The sequence below is a fragment of the Chrysochloris asiatica genome, unplaced genomic scaffold (assembly GCF_000296735.1).
Source record: "Chrysochloris asiatica unplaced genomic scaffold, ChrAsi1.0 scaffold00051, whole genome shotgun sequence".
Classification (NCBI taxonomy): Eukaryota; Metazoa; Chordata; class Mammalia; order Afrosoricida; family Chrysochloridae; genus Chrysochloris; species Chrysochloris asiatica.
In genome coordinates this window covers 14,612,305-14,619,541 of record NW_006408569.1, presented here as the reverse complement: position 1 = coordinate 14,619,541, position 7,237 = coordinate 14,612,305, and positions in this window count along the sequence as shown.

The following is a 7,237-nucleotide window of genomic DNA, read 5'->3' as shown; positions in this document are numbered from 1 at the left end:
TCCTCACAAAGAGATCGTTTTTTTTTTTTTTTTTTTGATGTACACCAAAGCACTCAGGAATATATAATCATTCAAACAATCAAAGGGTATACCCTGCAAGCCTGACCCCCAGCCAACAGCATGCAGCCGTTCTTCCTCCCTGAGTCTAGAGTCCCCAGCCGCTCCATCTCTCAACGTTATCATCTCTGCCTCCATCTCTGGCATTGCTGCTTATCTAGATAGGGTTCCACACTCTGCTTTTCTTCCTTGATGGTCCCACAGTCCTCTGCTCCTGGACTGCAAGATCAACCACTCCCCTCCTTTTGCTACAAAATATCTATCTTTACATTTGTAACATTCACAATCAGTCCTCATAGCAATTATTCACTATTGAACCACAAGTCTTATCCCCATCTTCTTTCACCAGCCCCATCTAGACAGGTTGGAAACCACTCAGTGGAGATTCTACCTTCCCCCGCATCCTCTGGAACTAGGCTCCCTCTTGAAAGCTTGTAAGCCAATCACTTTTTGCCTTTGTAGCTCCCCCATCCCCTCCATTTTGGGTAGCCAATGTCTAAGTTGTCTATCCCTGTCAACCCTGTGTGCAGAGGGTGTGGGTATGATCCAAAGCTAATGGTTTTAACATGCATAAATGCCAATAAGTGCCAAAGAATTTTATTGGGAATCAAGCTTAGCACTGGACCCAAGGTCAGTTTGAACTGCAAGGTTGGTAGTTCAAACTCACCAGTAGCTCCTTGGAAACTCTATATATGTATAGGTCACTATGAATCAGAACTGACTCGACAGCACTTAATTACAACAACAATTATAATAAGTGGGTTGAAAATGTTGATAGCCAGATAATTCAAAATTATGCCCTCAGTCTATGAAAAATTGCTAAGAAATTTTGTTTTGCTTTAAAACAATAAGCAACATTAGAGCTCCACTTATGATGTTTTCTAGCTCTTTGTCTTTTATGAGCTCATCTACTATTTTAGGTTTTATTTTTCATTCTTTGCTACGTTACAAAAATAATTGCACACAAGGCAGAAACCTCTGATAACTTTTATGCTAGGCAGCATTAAGTCATACCCTAATGTTTATAAAATGATGACAAAAAGTTCTCTATGATCTTGGTTTCCCTGGCATACCATTATAAAATAGAGGGGGAGAGAAAGGAATAGCCAGAAATATCACCATAGAAAGCTTGTAAGTCCACCTTCTGCCTATAACTGATTGGAATACCTAAAATGGGGCTACAACGTGCCCAGCGAAGGAGGCTTCCTGCAGAGCCTCTGCATTACATAGGACCATAGGTGGAATACTGAATAGCATTCAGACTCTTCAGAGGTGGGAAATTTCCACTTGAAAGGACAAGCAGACTAGCCTGGAGTGGCTGGAAGAACAGAAGATACTTCTTGAAAGAAAGACGGACAGGAAAAATACAAAACAATATAAGCAGTCCAACTGATTACTACAAGAATAAGCAATTTGCTTGCCCAGGAGACATCAAGGCAAGTGGCAAATGCCACTTCCAAGACTAAGTGGCAAACGCCTTTCCAAGACTTCTAAGAATAAGACTTAATGGGATTGGTGACCATGTTCATCACCGATAAGGGGAAACGAGGGAAAAACAGCAATGAAGCTGCGAGCTAAGCCCTACAATGTTCAATAGACTCTTGTGAACCAGGTGTAGACCTGGCCGGCCAGCAGTGTGGCTAGACCTGGGAACTCTTGGCCCAGAGTCAGTGACACAGCCACAGAGGACTAGATTGGAGAGTGAAGCGTCCAGCTGACAAGAAGAGAGGGCCTATGCACAAGAACACCCACACTTGCAGATAATACCCACTTGACCTGGCTTCAATGACTGGATGATCAGAGCTCAACTAGTAGAATAAAGAAGAGGAAACAAAGAGTAATCTGATATAATTTGATGAACTTGACCTACACCTATGGATACAGTAGCTCAAAAGAGGGAATAAATTTATAATGAGGATCATTCCCACCCCCTCCATACACAGAGTAGACAGGGATGGGCAACTTGAACATTGGCTACCCAAAATGGAAGGGCTACAAAGGCAAGAAGTGACTGGCTTACAAGCTTTCAAGAGGGAGCCTAGATTCAGAGGGCATGGAGGAAGGTAGAATGTCCACTGAGTAGTATCCAATTTGTCTGCGCAGGGCTGATGAAAGGAGATGCGGATAGGTCTTTTGTGATACAATAGTGAATAATTGTTATCAGGACTGATTGTGAGGGTTGGAAATGTAAAGGTAGACATTTTGTAGCAAAAGGAAGGGAGTGATTGACTTTGCTGTCTAGGAACTGAGGTTCCTGGGACCATCAAGGGAGAAGAGAGGAGAGCGGGACCCTATCCAGAGAAGCAGTGATGGATGCAGAGATGATGACATGGAGGGATGGAGTGGCTGGGGACTTTAGACCCAGAGAGGGAGCGGGACTGTGTGTTGACGACTGGGGGTCAGGCTTGCAACCTTTGCTTGGTTGATGATGAATGAGGGGGATTGTAACCATGGCAATGTAATGATATACGATAGGATGAATGTAAAGCTAATGTTCTCCCATGTAAACAATCACATAATTCACAATAAAACATTCCAAATAAATAAATACGAAAGCCTGGGGAAAAAAAAGTTCTCTATGTGTTTTGTCTTGTAAGTAAAAGTTTTAGGGAATATAATCTCATTTCTTTTTTTGCTTGATATATATTTGTTTTGTGGAGTCTTGGTGTGTGGTGTTGTGGGTTAATGCGCTGGACTGCAATGTCAATTTGAACCACAAGATAGGTGGTTCAAGCTCATCAGCCGCCCTTCAGATACCATATACAGGGTCACTATGGGTTGGAACCAACTCAATGGCACTTACCAACAACAACATTTACTTTGATAATTTCGGAGAACCATATTGATTCCAAGAAAGAAAAATATTGTACAAGTTCTGAAGATTTCATGCTTTTACCACTGCATCTCCTGATATTGTGTAGACAGCTTCAAAATTTTAGAACATATATGGCATATTTTGTAAAATACTTATATAATTGAACTACCCATTGATCAATGTTTCTAGAACTTTTTAATGAAATGTTTATTACTGAGAAGTAAAAGGTAAATATTGCCAATGTTGCATTTATAACTACAAAATGCATTTAAAAAATCTATCATTGGCTGTTTTGTTTGCTAGTTAATAATATTTCTTTCATATTTAGGAAGTTATGTAAGGAAACATTTATAGACCATTTCATTGCATTACTCTGCCCAAATTTGGTGTTTGTGATACATAGATCAAAGTGGTCATCATGTTTCAAAACATCAGAGATTGCTTTAAAAATGTTTCAGGAAAAAAAATATATAGACAAAATAGAAGTCTGTTAGGCTTTAATCTTCTAGAGTTAGCTTCAGTGGGGAAAACTTTACTCTTGAGCTTCTAAGAAAGAGTACAAATTTTTAGATGAAAAGCTGGAGCCTCCTTTACAAAGAAATGATATTTTGTTATATTGACATGATACCCTGAGAACCTTCACACGGGATGAAGGGAGACAGAGAGAAGATCCAGTCACTACCCACAAAGACAGCTGAGTTTATGAGGCCAAAAGAGGTACATGATGATTTGTCTGTCAGGTAGTAAGGTGTGAGATGCAAAGAGTTATTTCTGTAAACTGAAATGACCAGACCACATCATAGATTTTGATAAATTAGGGATGTGAAAGTCAATGTCAGAAATTATATAATCCTTGAGGCTGATACAAGGGGGTTTCAAAAAGTTCATGGAAAAGGAAAATGAAAGGTTACTGGAAAATTTCCACAAACTTTTTGAAGCCTACTTGTATATACATAGGAGCCATGGTAATACTGTAGATAAACACTGGACTGCTAACAACACGGTCAGCAGTTCAAACCCATTAGTCGCTCCATGGTGAAAGAAGAAACTTTCTACTTCCACAAAGATTTATAGCCTCGGAAACCCTATACAGGGATTGCACTGAGTTGAAATTGACTTGATGGCAGTAGGTGATGGTGGTGAGGCTAATAAGAAGCTGCTCTCTGCAGAGGTTATCCCTATAAAGAGGAAGAGGAGAGGGGAAGGGAAGGGAACTAACTAGGCACCAGGTACTGTGCTAGAATCTGGATGTGCAAAGAGGAATAAAGCATTATCCCTGTTTCTCTCAAGTTCAAAAGTTTATATGAAGAACAAACAAAAAGGCAACATCTTGAAGGTTTAGGTTTCAGGCATCTCATTTATTCTTACAGGGAAGGAGAAAAAAAAAATAAAACTGGTGCGAGGTGGCCTATATTGGGTCTAGAAAAAGAAGAATTGAACAATAAGAACTTATCTGTGTATCCAGGTCTATCCAGGATTAGAGATGCTCATATCACTTTAAAAATAAATTAATCATTATTCTGTGACTTTATATAGATATGCTGATGATGCAGATCCTAGATCTGTAAGCCTGAAAGAACAGATCTTGACTCTGTAAGAACCTTACAAGTCTTAGTGACCAAGTTGTTGTTGTTAAGTGCTGTCAAGTCAGTTCCACACAGGTTAATTCAGTGTCTGATTTCAGAAGTCTTGTAGACATAGGCATGCCATTAGCCAGGGTAGGGGGAGAGCTCATACTTGAAGATTGTAAGAAGAAAATTCTAGAAGTCAAAATTATAGTTGCTAAATAGGACACTGGAGTCTGAGAAAGTCAATGCAGTAAACTCAGCGTTAATGGTGGATATCCAGAAGATAATATACACAGTATTTACTCAACCAGCCTGTGTTCAAATCCTGGACCTGACACTAACCAGTTGTGATCCTGAGCAGGTTACTTAGTCTCATTGCATGTTGTCTTCTTTATTGGTAAAATGGGACTGTTGCTTAGTTGTTTTTGAGTGCCGCCCAGTTGGTTCCGACTTTTAGTGACCCAGTATAGGGTTTCTGGGGAATAGCTGGTGAGTTTGAGTCACCAACCTTACAGTTGAAACTGACCTCGAGGTCAAGAGCTTATAGGAAACCTGAAATGTAGCAAGTAATTAACAAATATTAGTTATTGTTACTGTAATGGTTAATGAGCCCTGGTAGCATTGTGGATTACCAGCTGGGCTGCTAACTGCAACGTCAGTAGTTTGAATCTGCCAGAGGAGAAAGATGAGACTTACTGCTCCCATAAAGATTTACAGTCTCAGAAACCCTATATAGGGTCATGATGAGTTGGAACCAGTTCTGGCACACAGCTACGACAATCACCCTGTGAAAGGTAATGATGATATATGAGAATGTGGCTAGGCCATGATTCTCAGTATGATGTAATTATCCTTCCATTTTGTGATCTGATGTAAGGGGAGTTTCCTTGGGTGTGTGGCCTGCATCCAATAAAATGGACCTATGGCAAAACTCTCTCTGTCCTGAATCCTACTCATCAACACCTGATCTCCAGTTTTGGGCCATGAACCAGAATCCTGCCACCAACTTGCAGATTTTGGGATTTGCCCAATTGTGCTCATGAGGAATCTGTACATAGACCAAGAAGCAGTTTTTCGAACAGAACATGGGAACAATGAATGGTTTAAAATTTAAAAAGGTGTGCAACAAGGTTGTATTATTTCACCATACTTATTCAACTTGTATGCTGAGCAAATAATCCAAGAAGCTGGGTTCTATGAAGAAAAACGTGGAATCAGGATTGGAGGAAGACTCATTATCAACCTGTGATATGCAGATTATACAACCTTGCTTGCTGAAAGTGAAGAAGACTTAAAACATTTACTGATGAAGATCAAAGAGCACAGCTTTTGGTATGGATTACATCTCAATGTAAAGAAAAAACAAAAATCCTCACCACTGGACCAATAAACAACATTCTTATCAACAGAAAAAAGATTGAAGTTGTCAAGGACTTCATTCTTCTTGGATCAACTATCAACACTCATGGAAGAAGCAGTCAAGAAATCAAATGATGTATTGCATTAGGCAAATCTGCTGCACAAGATCTTTTTAAAGTGTTGAAGAGCAAAGATGTCAGCTTGAGAACTAAGGTGCGCCTGACCCAAGCCATGGTATTTTCAATTACTTCACATGCATGTGAAAGCTGGACAGTGAATAAGGAAAACCATAGAAGAATTGGTAGTTTTGAGTTATGGTGTTGGAGGAGAATATTAAAAGTGCCATGGGCTGCCAAAAGAACCAATAGATCCGTTTTGGAAGAAGTGCAGCTGGGGTGTTCCTTGGAGGCCAAAATGGCCAAACTTTGTCTCTCATACTTCAGACATATTGTCAGGTAGGACCAGTCAATGGAGATGGATATCATGTTTGGTAAGGTGGAGGGTCAGAGAAAAAGAGGAATACCCCCAATGCGATGGATTGGCCAAGTGGCAGCATCAATGGACTCAAGAGTGGCAACAGTAGTGAGGTTGGGCCAGGATCGGTCAGTGTTTCGTACTGACTTGATGGCACCTAACAACAACAATAACTCCAGCCCTGTGAGCCAGCAGTCTGACATCTGACCCTCCAGTTTTGGTTTTGTTAGTCCCTGCAACCATGTGAGTCAAGAAAAGCCTCTAGTCTCATGCCTAACCCATCCATTTAAAACTTGCCAGCCTCCATTATTTAGTAATTTCCTTGAAATAAATCTCTCTCTATATATATTTCCAGCACTCATCTGCCAGTTTGTCATACTGTGGTGACTTGTGTTTACTGTGATACTGGAAGCTATGCCACTGGTATTTTAAATACCAGCAGATTCACCCATGACAGACAGGTTTCAGCTGAGCATCTATACTAAGACTAGGATGAAAGACAGATGGACTACTTTTGAATGTTTAGCCACTGAAAACCTTATCAAAAGCAGTAGAACACACTGTCAGATAGCACCAGAATATTGTCATATGTAGTGTCAGGAGATGAGCCCCTCAGGTTGGAAAGCACTCAAAATATGACTGTGGAAGAGCTACCTTCTCAAAATAAAATTGACCATGATGACATGTATGAGCAAGGCTTTTGAGATTTTCACTTGCTGATGGGGTACAACTCAAAATGCAGAGAAACAGTTGCTTTTGTTGTCAGGTGTCATCGAGTCGGAACTGACTCATGCACAACAGAATGAAACAATGTCCAATCCTGGGCCAACCTCACTACCGCTGCCACACTTGAGTCCATCAGTGATGCCACCTGGCTGATCCATCTCGTTGGGGGTCTTCCTCTTTTTCTCTGACCCTCCACCTTACCCAGCATGACATCCTTCTACAGAGACTGTTATCTCCG